At 41.1% G+C, this 17,747-nt stretch overlaps 1 protein-coding gene across 6 annotated transcripts in view; it reads right to left on the bottom strand.

Annotated features, from left to right (window-relative positions):
- PIK3CB (phosphatidylinositol-4,5-bisphosphate 3-kinase catalytic subunit beta) overlaps nucleotides 1-17,747 on the bottom strand; it is a 116,966-nt gene that overhangs the window by 76,644 nt on the left and 22,575 nt on the right. For 4 of the 6 annotated variants that reach the window (XM_075031915.1, XM_075031913.1, XM_075031911.1 and 1 more), the window contains exon 2: nucleotides 10,800-10,972. The gene's annotated coding sequence lies outside the window, so the exon portion shown is untranslated. Of the gene's footprint in view, nucleotides 1-9,206; nucleotides 9,338-10,799; nucleotides 10,973-17,747 lie in introns of those variants that run through there. The other 2 variants (XM_075031912.1, XM_075031917.1) reach the window with 1 other exon arrangement.

Genomic DNA, 17,747 nt, shown 5'->3' with positions numbered 1-17,747 from the left:
ATATCCTAAAGTAGCATCTCACATACTTTAAGGTGCATGACAGTTGACATTATGTATGTTCAAGGACATAAACACAAGAAAAGTTTACTAAGCAAAGACACCAAAGAAAGAAAAAGTAACCACCTCATCCCCAATGCACAGATGAAAACATACCATGATAACCAAACTTTAAGCTCAAACAGCAGCCGTGTGACACACTTGGAAACGGAATCTAATTATTACAAAACCTTAGCCAGTGCTTTACCCACAATATTTCTCACTCAAACAAATTAATGTTGAAGCTTTCAAGTTAAACAAAATAAAGGAAAACATACAGAGAGAGAAGTTCTTTATTTAAAAAGTGGATGTGGACTCTTCTCATTTTGTGGTGAATAGCAAATCAAAGTGGGTCGTAATCCAGAGTATTTGCAGTGACAGAAATTATGAAAGCACCCAATAAGAGCATTCAATTTCAAAAAATACAGAGCTGCTGCAAATCTTGATGAAACTACTACAAACACAGATGAAAAATTACGATGAGAAGACTTGATTGTGGTCTTAACATTACTTCTAACTTTTTAAGTTACCTCTTCACATTCTTGCAAATCTTGTTTTCACTGAAGAATTCAGTTCCTATTAAATAACCTTTTGTTTTTATCAGTACTTTTCTGCTATTCTTAATCACTGTAGTTCTTCATACACAGGATTTATTTACAGCACCCAAAAGAAGTAGAAATTACTATAGTTATCGAAACTGACATACAGAAATAAACTATTTTTATGTACTTGGGTTAGCTGTACTCTAAGAACTTAGGCAGAATCACACTGAGCATTAAAAAAATGGTACCTTAACACTTAAAGCAACAATTCAGTACAGAAAAATGCTTTTATTATTACTCAGGTAAAAAATAAAGTTAGATCATTACGTTGAACTCACTAAAATTTTCAACATCGCTAGAGATCACCTAATTCAAGTGTAAATAAACATTTTTACTAAAAAAAATATGGCTTCCTTATATCACTACCACTAGTAGTAGACATACAACAGTACTTCCAAAGTACTGGGGAAATAAAACTGGCCTAGGATGAAGACTCACCATATTCCATACAGTTTAATACACATCTTACTAGTGGTATCTCTTTATCTTTAAATAACATTTCAAATTTTGCAATAGCTGATACATAGTTTGTAATAGTTTGTAATCATAATAAAGTTATTATTTTAAAAAAAGTCAGTTATGTAGATGGATGCAGATTATCAGTATATTAGAAAGTATTTTTTCATTTTTAATAAAATATAAAAGGACTACTGTCAAAAGCATTGTGTCTGTCTTATGTGGATATTAAAAAGAAGCTGAACAATATCACCCTGCTGAGAACAGATCATCAGTCCCTCCTCATTTTTATTAACAGAAAGTCTTTTTTTTTGCTAGCAAGAGTTTTGTGCCAAAAATTAACATACCATTTGCTGCTGACAATCTACCAGACTAATAATGCTTTTCTTCATGCAAGAGGTTTCAGAAACTACTACTCACTTTCCAGTCAGCATTTATCACAGATTCCCAAATGCAGTCCTCCCACGAAAAGAAAAACAAGACAGCTCTTCTCCACACACATACACACACCTCTTCACACTTAAATTATTACTATGAGTAAACAATTTAAAATACTTCAGCAGACGCAGACAAGCGTTCTTCACTTCCTGATGTTATGGCTCAATCCTAATGTCATGGTGCATGTAAGACTTCCATGAAACTTCCATTCAAACCTGGCACAAGAAAACTGAAAGAATAAAATCATAGAATCTTTCAGGTTGGGAAAGACCCTTAAGATCATCAAGTCCAACCATAAACCTAACACTGCCAAATCCATCACTAAACCATGTCCTTAAACATCACGTCTACATGTCTTAATTAGTAACAGGACTTACATTCTACTGTGTCTCATTGACATTCGACCATTTCATATGCCTATATGGACTGCAGACACATATGCACCATCTCTGTTTTACTGCTGTCTGTATACCAAGTACTAACTCTTCTTCACCTAGAGGATCCCTGGTTACAACTCGGACAACCCTCCTTAAATATCTTCACTGGCATCTTGAATTGTATCCTTAGCAGGGCATATAGATAACTATACAGTAGATTCTGAGGTCCTCCTCTGTATCAGCTGAAACAAAAGGAAGACACTCAGCATTAAAGGCTAGAAATACAAATACTCCAAGCCCACATGATTTTCACAACACCACACACAACGGAGAATCCCAAAGGCCTTGCCTCCCTTAGCCGCACTCATTTAAGTCCAAAAGGGATCTGGGGAAAAAAAAAAAAAAAGAAGGAAAAAAAAGAAGAAAACAGCAACATCCCAACACCAGCAGAGAACAAACAATATTGCCAGCCACCTTCAAGCATTGAAACATACAGGATCCAAAAGCAGGCCTCTCAGTATCATGATTTCTACCACACCAACCCCCACATCTCCCTGGTACACCTCTAGTCCCAGACTGCTGAGCCCTTACTATAGCATTCCACTCATTTCCTAGCCTGGACCTCATCTGTGACTACTGGTTTCCTCCCCTCCCACAGCTGTCAACAGAGTCATTTCTTCTGCAGATTTCATTTTACAGAATATCATACTTTGTAAAGCATAAATTTCTAAAACACATCCTCAGGACAGGACCTCACAGGGCACTGTAAGGAACACTAGCCTATGCCTCCAAGAACCAGCAGTCTAGAAAGACAAGACACTTAACAGAGTGAACACTCGCCCATGTTCAACACACAGGTTCTTAATTTCTTTGGGGGTTGGGAGGGAAATAATATGGGATCAGGGGAGAAGGAATAAGCCAAGAGTAGTAAATTTAATAACAGACTACAAGAAGAAGAAGAAAAAAAAAAGTAAAAAAACAGAAATACTGCAAGGTGGATGAAGTGAAAAAAGTACAGGCATAATGACCAAAGTGCTTTTCAAAACCAGAGGAAGGAATTTGAAGCATGAAGCCAATCAGGAAGGGGATACAGTGCCCAATACAATTTTTAAATAAAATTTTATGTACTTCTTCCTGCCACATCAACTTTGCACTTAGCTTTGAGTTTCTACTGACAACATTTACTTTTGTTTACCTGGTTGTCCGCTGTGCGCATGTGTGTCTGTACCCGCGTGTGTATATACAAACCGCATGCTAACTCACGGCCTTCTGAAGAACACAACACTAAATAGCAGTATGCACATCACCAACAAAACTATCATACTGCAGTACTTGAAAGCAGTGTTATTGGGGGTTATTTGTAGTGACACAAATGTAATCCATTTTTAAAATCAGGTATGCTTTATATTCTTCTGTTATTAACATTCTATACTCATGAACATCAAATTGTTAACTGAAAATAACATAGCACATTTCAAAATATTGCCTTTCATTCTTAGAAAATAAAATGACACAACAGTATCAAAATCCCTCTCTCAAGCACCTTATTTACAAAAAATAAAAAAGGCATTGCTTAACAGATAGCTACCACAAGAACTTCAAGCACTACAAATGTTACCAGTAATTCTATTTTCTAGAGGTTTTTTACAATATTCTCCAAACCCTCTACCTACTCTGATTTTTAAACTGCTTCTAGTACTCTGTAGCTGCGTACAAGTGTGCCTTCCACATTAATTCTGTCACAAAACCACTTGACAACAGGACTGTGAGCCTCTTAAGATGTCAGGTCAACCCTATAGAACACCGGCTATTGCACATTCCACACAAAAGCTTTCATAAACAACTGACTATTCTTATGCTTATTTTTTAAATATTTCATTGCTTTATTAAAGATACCTTCTGTGCATTAAGACAACAAAGGACTTTCAGAAACACTGAAAATTAGCAAATGCTTCATAACAATACTGTATCATAAAACTAAAGCCACACTTAAGATTGTTATTATTTCTTATTAACTGACAACACAAGCCACAAACACTCCCATGACTTCCACAGAATTATTTATCTACCTCTACTATCCAAATGAGCTATTTCACACATGCTGCCAGCTGATGAAAACTCAAAAGTGATGTCATCTAAATAATCTTTGAATCCTCTCGCAGTTTTTTTTTTTAATCCAGTGGATATATGGCGCCTGGGGGCAAGAGGAGGACAGGAATGACCCAAAGTGAAAGCAAACAGTGCAAGCTCCTAATTGACTACACATCACTTAAAAACGTTCATCAGTTCCAAATTAATGCATGAACAAAAGCTTCTGCTTTCTGCTGCAAGAAATCCAGGAACAAAAGCCTCAGAAGAACATCGTGAAAAGAAGTTTAGACTCTTCAGTCAAAACCTTTAGTAGTCCCCGAAAGTGAACTTCAAAACAGTAATAAGAACACACTGATTACTTGGGTCTCATAAAAAGAAATCAGAAATCACCAGGTTGTCACCTCCTCCTCTCTTACAAGTAAACTCATGCAAAGAAGAAAGATACCATCTCATACAGGCACAAAAACCTGCAACACAGATTTTTTTTTTCCATTACAGGTCATACCTTTCCCATTCAGTCATCACAGTTTCTGGAGGGGGGAAAGTGTATTTACACAGCTATTTCATGTGCTATATTCACAATCCCTCATGATCTCTTAAAAGCACTTCATTTTTAGAAGCAGATCTATCCCATCAGGTCAACTCCCTCCACCCCTGCCTCAAGGAACTATACCTCATTTGTTCAAATTTTCTGTTTAAAAAAAAAAAGTAAGTAAGAAAATCTGGGGATCATTTATCAACTTAACATGGGAAGTAAAACTGTTCCGCATCACAGCAACATGTAGTTAAGTTACACAAGCATAAAACTAGACACTGATATTTCTGATGGAGTTCCTTTAAGACATTTTGATGCAGAATGCACAAAGCTATTCTAAAAATCAGAATAACTATTGCAAACAATAGCAAGATATTCTAGAAACAGAAGAGCACCCTTTACAATTCAGTTTCGTAGTGAAAAGTTAATGCAACACTACTTATCAAAAATATGTAAGTTTGACAATTTTGAAAGACACAGAAGTAAGCTATGAGTAGTAATTTTATATTAAGTATCTTTTGCATCAAGAGAAAAATTATAATATTCATAATTCTTATGGTCTTTTTAAAGTAAATACAAAAAATATTTCTACATATGTAGATTTAGCTCCAAAAGCAGAAAATTACTCCTGAGTTCAATTAATGCACAATTTTACGTCAAGAGTATCTAAGGTAAGAAATTGAGAAATGGAAGTTGTCACAGCTGCTCGCCCCCCCTTTTTCTTTTTTTCCCCTTTTAATGCAACTGGAAAATATCTGGGACATTTTTCCCCCCATGATCAACAGCCAAAGCCATGAAGTGGAAGCAGCAAAGATGGTACCTGAGGACAGTCTGAGTCCTCTATTTGCATACAACCAAATTTATGAAATGCTGTATTCCGTAGCACCCTAGCAATTAAACTTTGGCTACCTAAAACTGCCAAAACCAAAATAAACAATGTGGATGCCCCCCCAAATTATCAATGGGAGACAGTATAATTGCTCCAACCCTACTTCTCAAAAGAAGCTTTTTCTGACACATCAGTATCACTATTTGTTTCTCTAATTTTCTGAAGCCAGTACGTAAATTCAATTATTTTGGTAGCTACATATCCACAAGCATTTGCACATGAGGGCCTCATTCTGCAACTCTAATATATGTAAATGGAACTACATTCCTGAATTTATTTCCACCAAAGGTTGAGATATAAAGATTTACCCATGTAAATTTGACAGATTGTAAAACAGATTGGTCAATGTTGCACATAAACTAACTGGTACTTCAGGCATTATACAAATACATGTAACCTTAACCTTGCAGAATCTCTGATCTGTTTTTTGACAGAACCACCACTTTGTTACCTGCTGTTAATTCTGGACTATAAGTATACACCTTACCAACCCAAAGCAAAACCACCTGCTTACAAGTTACTACTCTTATTTCTAAAAATTAATTTTAAAAAGCTGTTAAATTTCTAATGCAAGATGATTTTTGGCACCAGTTCTGATTTATTTACCGAAAAAGAACACACTGAAACTTTCACATGGTGAGTAATTGTGAGGACTAACAGCACTGACACAAAACACACTGTCTCACTCAGACACTGATTTTTTTCAGCTATCTGCAATTCTAAGTCCTCATATTCTGATGCAAATGAATTGAGATTTGAGATGTAGTACATAACACCACGTGTGTCAATGCTCCAAGGGTATCGGTTTGAGTACAAATACACATTTACTAAAAAAAACCAAACGAGCAAGCTTTTCTGCGTAACTGTGTACATGATGCTTATTTCAGACTTGTCTCTCCTGGACTGCTTTCACAGAAACTGGCAGTTGTGAAAAAGGGTAAACTTTGTAACTTGACACTCTGCTGCTACCAAGTGTGGCAAGTCAGAAAGCCCATCTCAAACCGAAGCAGCCCCACGGACTTTGCATAAAATACAGTGCCACATTCCACAGCCCAACAACCCACATATTTATTTTCAGGTAAGTTAACTGCTAGCAACTTCTAGAGAACCAAGGGGAAAGCTTCCATGTGTATCTTTAGATCTATGAAAACTCACTTAAGCTCCTTGAACTCTGTGCCTCTAGTCATTGAGACACAATACCAGCTTTTGAGCTAAACAGCCAAAACACCAGCATGCATTTCCACCCAACTTCTAAATAATAACAGTTAGTATTTTTCCTGCACCCTCCTCATATATATAGCATTCTCACAGCTTTTATTTTTATTGGATTTTGTTTTTAAACCTCACATTTGCAAAATAGAGCATATTGCAGACTTATGCAAACTTCAAGAAACAAGTGTGCAACATTTCACAAGCCTATTGACTCGACTTCCAAGAAAGGGAAAGGAGTAGCGAAGTACTGAAATCCGGGAGAAGAGGCAGGATACATTCTCTCTTTATTATATCGCAAGAATCAAAGATAACTTTTTTTTTAAGAAGGCTTTCCTACACTAGAATTTGGAGCTCTGCCAAAAGTCTATAGACAATTGGAGAACTAGCAAATTTGTGACATCAGATATTCCAAGGAAGTGAAACCTGACTTAATGGAAGTGATTTTTATTTAAGAAAAACAGATACTTAAATAGACATTAAAAAAAACTATTTTAAGACCAGGTATGGATGAAGTTCCTTTGTAAAAAAAATTTTTAAAAAGCATTTATTTACAGGCTAGAACCCCACCCAAACATGTTTCCAAGTCAATCTGCAACAGAACATTCTTGATATTACCAATATCCTGGACATTCTTTTAAAAAAAGGCCAAAAGAACAGTTCCCATATAATTTTTGTTCAATAATCCTTTTCTTTCTTTCACTCTTCTGAAAAGCACTGCTTGCTGGCATGAAAATTCTGAAGCCTGGAAAATCATCATCAGTCTGAACTGAAGCTTCTAGATCAAAGTTTCTAAGTGAAATGGTGATTGATTCCCCAGCCATCTTAATGCATTCCACTAGACTCTGCCACCCTTCGACAAGTGTATGGATATTCGGTATTTCTTTATCTGCAATTTTCCTAAAAGCAAGTGTATTATAAAGTTTCGTTTCACCTTTTAATTCATCTTTGAAGACCTACAGTTGTGGGAGTCTCTAGGTAATACTGCAAACCACAGGCTGATTAAATTTCTATGGCATCGTTCACGTATTCATGTAACTTTGAACCCTAAACTATGGATGGTCCTGAAAAGAAAAATAATGTGTTACTGGGGTTTCTAGTAATGCCCAGCTTCAAGAACTTCCTAAGCCTGAATAAAAGTTCAGTATCAACAGTATAACAGCAGCGTTGACTTGGAAAGTACGTAACATTTACTTTAGCTGCAGTTGTCAATTCCAAATGAACAAAACTCATCAACGTATCTGGTGTCAAGAAAAGCCTGTAAATGCAGAAAGTTCTGGCAAAAAAAACCCAAAACCCTAAGCTTTCTTGATTTTGGAAGGTATCCAGCATCAGTCTGTAAGCACACATGCGTTGGAGCTAGACAAACCAGCAATTCTGGCATGAAAGGTTTCCATTCCCCTTTCAGGAACTCTTCGGGACTAATGAAGATTTAATCCCCCTTTACAGAAAAACAGGTCCTCATCTGTGGAAGAGTTTAGCTATCTATTAAGAAAGCATATGATGACAGCACACTGCCAAAGCGATCATCCTGCCTACTACCCACTCTGGGCTGCACAGAAAATGAGCATCTGACTGGAAATGCATTTCATAAACGCCGAAGGAAAACTGTGCTCAGAAACTTAGCTGAAAACAACCAGGAACATCGAATAATCTAAACGTCACTTAAAAATCACATAGCAATCACTAAGAGTTCCCAGCCGGGGAAAGAAAAAATATATTTAAAAAAAAAAAAAAGTCACCAGGCTTAAAGGAAAGACCCAGCTAGTCCAGCAAAACCTCACAGAGGAAAAGGCGCTGAAGAGCCAGGGACCCCAAGCCTCTTCCAAGCGCCGCTCTGAGCCCCCGAGGCTGGGGAGGGGCCGCACAGGCTCCGCCGCCCGCCACCCCGCTGCCCAGCGGCCCCGCCGCACGAGGGAGACCCGCACCGGAGCTGTAACGAGGCGACGCCGCCCGCGCCCGACCCGCGGGAGCCAAGAGGCCGCGCCGGAGCCCGAGGAAGCGCGGCGGCGCAGCAAGCCCCGGGCCGGTTGCACAACGACCTGCCGTCCCGAGGGCGCAGGATGCGCGCGAGCCACTTGTTGCGGCGGCCGTTACCGCCGCGCGCTCTTGCGCAACGCCGGCTCGCGGCACGGCAGCGCACAAAGGCTCCTGCCCGCTCCACCGAGGCGGCCGGAGACCGGCGCCGGGCCGCCGCCGCCGCCCGCCCCGGGCCCCTCGCCGCTGACGAACGGCCGCAGCCCGCCGAAACCTTCCCCCGCGCCGAGGAGAGGGCAGAGCCTCCCGCTCGGTTGAGCAACTACCGTGTCGCAACGAGCGGCGGCCGAGAAGTGCCCTCTTCCTGTGGAGCTCGGCACCGCGGGGCGGGGAGGGGACCGAAACAAGCCGGCGGTGGCGGCCGAGAGGAAGCCTCCCCGCACCCCCCCCACCGCCACGCAGACCTGCCCGCCCGCCGGTGCCCCGCCGGCCCGGCCCGGTCCGGCCCGGCCCGTTCCCCTCAGAGCGCGGCGCGCACCCCGCGGCACAGCCGGCCCGGGCCGCCGAAGACTCCCGGGCCGCCCGCGCACACCCACCTGCCCGGGCAGCAGCAGCCGCCGCCGGCTCCTGCGCCGCCCCCCAGCCAGCGCGGCAGCGCTGGCGCTAGTGGGGAGGCTGCTCCCTCACGCCGCCACCGGCAACGGCCGCGCCGCGCGCTGCTGCGTCCTCCGCTGGCATGGAGGCGGTGCCGCGCGTTACCTAGGCAATAGCTTCGCCCTCGGGTCCCGCCCCGCCCCCTTTGGCGCGGGCCGCCAACCCGGCCGCAGCTTTCAGTATCAACCCGCGAGCGGCGGCCAATCGCGCGGCGCGTCCCCGCCTCTTCTGGGCGCTCCCGGGTCCATTTTCCCGTGAGGGCCGGAGTTGGCCGCCGGGCGGCGCTGAGGCGCCCCCGCGGCCCTGCGCCGGGCAGCGGCGGGGACCAGCCGTGGCGCCGCGCCTCGCCTCTGGTCGGCGCCGGCTGGTGCCGCGGGGCTGGTGGCGAGGGGAGCCGCCTGCCCTCCGCGGGCCATGCCGGACGGGTGTCCCGTCCCGTCCCGTCCCGTCCCGTCCCGTCCCGTCCCGTCCCGTCCCGGGGCTCAGCTGCGAGGCCCGGGCCGCGGAGCCCCTCGCGAAAACCCCGTTTAGCGCGCTACGGCAGGGCTCGCCAGCCTCCGCTGCCTCCCAGCCCCGCTTGTTTAGGACTAGTTCCGTTTCCCCCCCTCTTGTTTGGCACTTCCCGAGTGCGTTTCTCATTCGCAGTCGCGAGCATCGCAGGCGCTCCGGGAAGCTGCGGCTCCTGCTGCGCACAGCGTACCCAGACCCGAACACCTCTTCCCGCGGCCAGGCTTAGAAGTTAGGGCCGTGTTTCAGAAGGGTGAACGAGGCAGTCGTCTGTGTTCACACGGACAAGGGCTCATCAAAGAGCCGCCTTCCCCAAGTGGCTTTTGGAAATCGGCAGGGAAGACGTCATAGCAGCTTATTGCCTTGCCAATGATTTCTGTGATACATCCTCATTTTAAGAGTCTCGGCGCTAAGCTGTCAGGAATAATTGCACTGAAACTAGTATGTATAAAAGACAGGTGGTTTTCTAAGGCTTAGAAGAAGCAAAGAAAAGCAAGGTAGAATGTAACCAGTACTGAAACAACTTCTGCGTCCAGCTAGCCCCATCCCCACCCACTGAAATCAGCAGTTACATTCCCACTGCCTTTAATGAAAATAGGGCAAGACATAGCAGATTCTTGTCCGCATTCAAAGAGTATGATCACATTATGCATATTTTAACACCCCTATGCTAATAATCGTGCTGTATTATTAGTCTTGTCTATTTTCCTCTGTTCATTTTTCCAGTTATTCCAGGTTTGAAAACAGAAAGATGGATGGATTTACTTCCTCATCAACTTCACTTACCAATTCTCAAGGCACTAAAAATTCATTAAATTTGGATTAGAAAACATCTAGAGGATGTTTAGTTGTTTTTTTCCAAACAAACCAACCAACCACAATATGGATTGACTGGAAATTTATGGGAAGGACAATGATCTCCCCACTTATTTCAGCAAATGGGATTTTTGCAGGAACGGTGAGCATGCAATGCAACATCTAGGCAAATCTCAGTGGAAGGGCAGAAGCTAATGAAAAATCTTGCCTACCGCGTGTCAGTCGCCTTCACAGCCCGTCTGCTGTGTGTATCAATTAATAGTTCCCCTTCCTGCTTTTAACCAGTTCTTTTAAGGCCACTCAGTACTACAGGCATTGTTTCTGAACGTCATGCTGCTGCTTCATACCACAGGAATGCGGTAACTTCACTTGACTTCCCTTCTTCCTGGAAAAAAAAAACAAAAGCCAATAGATTTCAAATGAAAGTAACTGGTTTATCAGGCAAGTGTACAGATCGTACAAAGACAGTAACATCTCTATGGATCGTGTCCTATATAATGTTTAGTTCAGCACACTGAGCCACTTGTCTTTTTTTGTTTAAAGTTTACATTGCTACTGAAATATATTTCTGAAAAATGAAGTATTAATGAAATCCAGTAGTGCAAAAAGCCCCTTTTCAAACCATTCTAATATTTGCGGTTTTGACATTAAATATTCCAGAGAGTCTTGGCCTAGATATTCAAACCTTGGCTCACTAGTTGGCCTCACTGATGACAAGCAGTTTTGTGCCTGGAAAGGCTAGATGATGTTTTTTAGAAAAGAGCTATTTCTTCTGGTTCTTGCAACATTAGGTGGTTGTTCTACAGGACCCAGTGCAGTCTTTGTAAAGCGTAAGTCAACTATGATGTGAGTGATTTACTAGACTGAGCAGAGGGCTACAATCCAGAAACTTCAAGATCTGTTTACTGTGCTGCCATCTTTCCAATTGAATAATGATGCCTTGAAGTGTCTGTCATGCATAAAGCCCCAAGCACTTAAAAATTGTCTTGTATAGGCAATTTCTGCTATATCTATGAATAGACTTCAATGAAATCTGCCCACACAGAGTTTTTCTGTAGGGTTATAATTCCTAACTTCAAATTTCCTTTCCCTTTTGTGTTTTAATGCCTCCAAATACAACATCAGTATTTAGCAGTGGGAGTAAAGAGATCTCAATCAGTAGTTATCAACGTATTTCAGATTATAGTTGATCAACTTGCACAATATTCATGTTCCTGTCACACATGGAGTTGTTATGGACAGCGTGTGCAATATGGATAAGGCACTTGTCTTGAAACGTCTTAAAGAAATGTTTTTATACCCTATGTGGCAGTGAAAAAAATAGACTTTAAATATAATTTTAATTTTCAATTGCTTTATCTTTAGATTCTGTTCCCAACCCTCTTCACAAAACAACAAATGTTCTATTATCCCCCCCCCCATTGTTACATGTGTTCTCAGTATAACAAAAGGGTTTTGTCTAAAAAGGCTGTATCTGACTCATGTCTTTGCATGTGAAACAGCTGTACACCTAGGGCACATTCTTGGTCACTTGAAGATGTGTCATTTTCAGCATTCTGGGTTTACATTATTTTAGCCCTGTGTCACTGCAGTGATCAGAAGAAAGGAACTAATGCACAAGTTTTCTGCATATCTGCAGACATCACAGAACTGTGGCAGCAGACCCAGACAGACGGAGAAAGAAAATGCAAGTGGAAATCCCACATGAAGGATGTTTGGCCTAAAGTAGAAAAAGCTGGTCTGAAAGAAATTCAAGTTAGTAAATCTAAAGGACAAAGATCCAGAACACAGCTGAATACTGGGCAGGACATGCTTAGAAATCATTTATTACAAAACTTAAATGCTCATAGCAACTTGCTAGTGTCTGATACTGTGATACAAAGGCAACATCTACAAGCCAAATCAGCTTTGGGTAGTTAATGCACAGGAATGTTTCATGGTGAATATAGAATAACATGAGAATCTCTCACAGAGTAATTATTTTCTTAAAATAAAAAGTTATATTCAAAACTGTGTGAACAATGGTAGACAGAATAATGGTCACTCTACACTGCATGGTCATTCCTTTGTCAGCATGCTGCCTACTGTCATCCAAATAAAAGGCTTTAGAATGTCTTATGTATGAAAAAATAACATGACAGTCTCCTAAGCAGTCACTAGAGGAAAGCCCGTTTGGATTATAACGTTCAAAAAATAGCTTACCTGGAATTAACAAAACTTTCATCTCCCATTTTAAGTCCCTCCTTCATCTATACTAGAAAAAAAAATGTCCCCTGTTGCCTAAGGTAGTAGGTTGTTAGCATTTGGGGGACAGAATCTCTCATTAGTCACTGAAATTTAAGAGGTGTTAATAAGCAAGCAAATAATTTTGGTGTGACTATTTCAAACCATGTATTTAGCAAAAAATAAAATCACAAGAATCAGGTTTAACTGTCAAAGCCTATATTTAATCTCCTAAAAAGGAAATACTAAGAGATTCCCAAGGAATTTCGTATGTTAAAAGTATGTTTACTAAGTCTATACATGATTTCATGCACTAGGTTAAAGTACTACAACACATAAATGATACGATAGAGAAGATATGGTATGCAGATAGCATGATCCTGTAACAGTCTCAGCTTATAAATAAAAGCTGGCTGGCTGGACTGGGCCTTCCCCATCTCTGCAGATGTTAGACCAATCTGTGAAACAAAAGCTGCCCATTGCTATTAGGGCCTCTCAGGGTGCACTGATAAAGTGCTAATGGCACGGTGAAAAACTCAACGTAAAACGCTCGCTCAATTTTGTAAGTATAACATTCCCTCAAAGGTGTTCTGTACAGTACGTTGGTCTCTTTCCTGTGCTTGTACCAGCGTGCATGTCTATAATAAGCTTCTCTTTGTTTCTCAAACTGACTCTGGTGAAGGAGAAGGCAGCAGCAAATAATGGACTGAGTGACTGCAAATGCAGATGTCAGACAAAACGGATGCTGAATTTGGCTAATGAAGCTACAGCCTGCAGCAAGAGCAAGCAGCTTTTAACAGTGCTTTGCTAAACCAAGTTATTGAACATGTGTAAAATTCAGTGCAAAAGTTCTCTGTAGAACTTATAGCATATGTACGGGAGCCAGAGAGAGCCAGAGCCAAACTGCTCTGTTACCTACAGCAGCACCTCAGACAGCCAGCAGCACTGATACCCAAATATTCAGCATCCTTGCACTTCATTGTTCTGTTCCCCCTACTGAACTTGGTGCCTGAGGCCTCTCATTTTAAAATTTTAAGCCTAACTTAAATGATGTAAAGCCATTTGAAATAGAGGGCCTCTTCCTCAACCTCCCTGACCTCTGTAACACACCAGAAGTACCAGCATGACACCTGATTCATCTGTCAGGGCAGACAGATCCCTGCTGTGAATGAGTGGGGTCAGGTCCTTCCCCTTTTCCCCACTCAGGCAAGCTGCGTGAGCTGGCGTGCGGCAGCAGGTCCAAGCTGGAGAGAGGCCTTAACCCACCAAAGCTCTCCTGCAGCACTGGCTTTACTTGTGATCCCACAGAGCCCAACTGCTTCTCTCAGGCTCCCTAAATCTGGGCCATGGACTTGGGGAATTAGAAAGGAGAGTCCCTCTGTACTGAGGCTGCAAGTGTGCCAGTAAAAGTTGGGAGCTGAACCCTCCTACCCTACCCTGTAAACCCACACCTAGAAGGCACATCATCATATTGCTTCCAAATCATGGAAACTCTGTGATCAGGAGCTCTTAGGCAGATACTTTTAAATAGTGTCATTCTTGATCAATTTATGCCAGTTCTATTGTAATAAAGCAGCACTTTTTTTTGTATCACTTATCTGTAGAGAAACTGATTGAAAGTACTTAGTTGTCACTAATTCTATACTATAGCAAATGTACACATAGTTGCTTATTTTCTGCACCTGCTCACGACAAACAGAGGTTTCTGGGTATGGCCGCACTTTACAAGAAAGCTTCCTCATGAGGTATATGGACACCCATTTTATATCAGCCAGTGAAGATCAAAAAATTTGCTCAGAATTAGGAAGAGTAAAGTCTTTACAAAGATCAACAGCATCGTGAAGTGGCCATCTGACTTTGTTGCTGTGTTCTCTCTTTATATATAAATATATCTACATAGTTTTTCATTTTTCTAGTTTCCTAACAGATTTTGCAAAAATAGTTCCATTCATCAATACAAAATAACTTCTCTTATCAAGAGCATCTTGAATAGCTAGTATCTAATAGAACCAGGACTTCTGTCCACATGTAACCTCACACACCACACAGGCAAGTCTCCTACCTGCTATTATCTCCTCTGCCCACTTTATGGGCCTGACCTCATACCCAATATTAACATATTTTTGTAATAAAAAGCAGCACTTGGAATGTTAGAATTGCCAGTTTTTAGATGAGGCACTGAGTTCCCTTGTGTTATTTCTGCTGACTTTTCTAATCAAATATAAAGATCCCATGACACATTTTGACAAAAAGTAGGGCACAGCCAGCTTATTTATTCTTTTACTAAAAATAGACTTCAATGTCCAGCAGGTTGTAATGTGTTAGATAGCACTTCAAGTGTAATAGCTGCTGTACCTGCCTCGATACAGCTATATTACCAGTTCATCTTTGCAATATGCTAATTATGAAAGTCAAACATTAGGCTTCACAATTACTTTAGTAGTTCCATTTTGCTAAAATGCTTACTAGGATTAGACTGTCCAGCAATTGAAAAGGCAATAAAATACCTTCTCATCCTTACAGGAGGAGTTTCTGACACCCTTCCAAGCACAGCACAGCATGTTTTACATCTCTAGGGTTAATGGTATATTGCTATTCTCAGCCAGAGGCAAAGACTGGGAAAAGATTCATTACAGGAACTGGAACATAAATGGTTTAAAGAAACCCATATCTCTCCCACCTTCTTTACATATTTATTTTCTAGCTGGCCTTTTTGTTAAGGCTATTCTGGTAACAGAACAGATTTAACAACTGTGAAAATTAATAAAGATCACAAATACTATTGAGTCTATCACACTTTCTAATGACTATGGATATGAAATATGCCGTATTATTTCTGACTGTGGCCTTGCATAAGACTTTCAACTGATGTTTTGTCAAGTTTGCTTACGAGAAGCTCATTGTCCAGTCACAACAGTGTAAGTCAGGGTTAGCAAGACTTCATTTTGTGTAGAACTGCCATAAGACAGAAAACAGAGTCTTTAGCCCCTAAATTACACTGACGTAGTTACCCTTTGAGTCAAATATATTTACTGACCTGCAGTACACAGCGAATGTCACTTCTGAATTTGGTCATGTGCCATTTGAGAACCATGAAAGACTTGCTTAAAACCAAATCTTTCTTTATCTCGCACAAGTTATATGCCATATGCAAACCAAAGAAAGAGATAAAAGCAAGTGTGATATATTACTGCTACCATAAAACACAGGTACTGCATTAACATTTCACTAGTCCATGGAAAAACATCATCACTTCAACCTCCTTGATTATTACACACTACTAGAAAGCTAGTACATCTGTATCTATCTACACCTACATATCAGGGCAGAATGAAAAAGTTTATGTGAAATTTAAAAAATCAGTAAGCACTGGAAAAATAACAAATACTACATGCAACATCATTTCTCTACAAATATAAATTCTTAGCTACAAATGGATTATTACTTTGAATCCCCATTTAAAATCTCAGATTTGAACTTCTTCCCTCTGGTGAATGTTACAATTTTAATAATACTTATGAGTTTCTATTTTTAAAAGGACTATCAAAAATACATATATCTACCAGATAGGCACTCACAAGGCATTTATAGATTTCTTATTAAGGATGTTTCAAGTGTCTAGAAACCTCTCTAATACTAATTCATGAGCATCTACCCATATCAATGTTTATTTTGCTATAAAACTGCTCTTCTACGCTAAGATCAGTGCAAACAGAGTCACTAAGACACACTGAAATCAGTGAGAAGCAAGCATATTCAGTGCTCTGATGTAACAAACAGAAACACTTTCATCTCACAGTTCTATCAATCTAAATTCCCGTGATCAGGAGCCATGAGTCCCACCCTCAGAAAAACCAGCACTCTGACACATTTCAGAACAGCACCCACAAAGTGTTATTAACAGGCACTGCACAACCAACGCAGGAGAGATTTTGGGAATACTCCTAAAATGCCAGTACATGTTTTGAAGCAATACTCTGCACAACCTTTTGTTGCTAGACAATCCAGTCATCCCAAATCAGGAAGACTCATTTTATTTCTAGGAATTACATTTTAGACAGTTTCTTCGAGGTACATATGCATCATCTTTATTTTCAGTCCTCAATAGCTAACATTACTAAATCTGGCTATATGCCATAAAAAAAAAAAAAGACTCTGTGGCATAAGAGGAAAAGTGTATTATTATTACTTTCAAAACTAACAAATTAAGCCTGCCTTACTATTTTGGAAACTCCAGGCTTTGTGCTAAATGGCTTTTTACAACAATGTTTCCAGGTATTGATTAACCAAATCAAAATATCTGTGTGTTTCCCCCACTCTGTCTGGCAATATATCACAACAAGTCTGAAAGCTTCATTTATATGACTCATACGCCTTTAGATTAAGCAACTATGCAAATGATGCCAAGTCTCTATTTATCACAGCTTTGTCCGCGAAACAAATCATTCAGCAGGTGAATCATTAAATTATGCTACATAAACACGGAGGGAAGCAGAGAGATGCCAGCTTAAAACTTCACGCTTCCCAATCTATTTCTCCTTCCCATCTCGTCCACTGTATCACCATGACATTGATAATTTGAGCAGAGAAACTCTTCTTGCCTTTTTCCCAACATGCAGCCCATTTGGCTGCAGTTCAGAAAGTCCTTTAGACACATCAGGAAAACTGACGCACATGCTTAAGCGGTTTGCTCAGGAGAGAGCGCTTGCTGCGTACGCCTTTTGAGAGGGAAAGCGGGGTTTCATTTCCAGTATGAGAAGCGCATCCACGTAAATGGCTCCACCACTTAGTGCGTAGCTCTCCTGCTTGGAAGGGGCTTATAGGGGGCTTTTGTTGCAATTCTGCTCTACAGTGAAGAAAGACTGACAGGGTATCACTGCTCTGAGAAGGGCTAGCCATCTGGACAAGGTTAGGTCACCTTTACAAGAGAACATATT

Source organism: Buteo buteo, chromosome 7 (assembly GCF_964188355.1).
Source record: "Buteo buteo chromosome 7, bButBut1.hap1.1, whole genome shotgun sequence".
NCBI classification, from domain to species: domain Eukaryota; kingdom Metazoa; phylum Chordata; class Aves; order Accipitriformes; family Accipitridae; genus Buteo; species Buteo buteo.
This window is presented reverse-complemented; position numbering and strand designations above follow the sequence as displayed.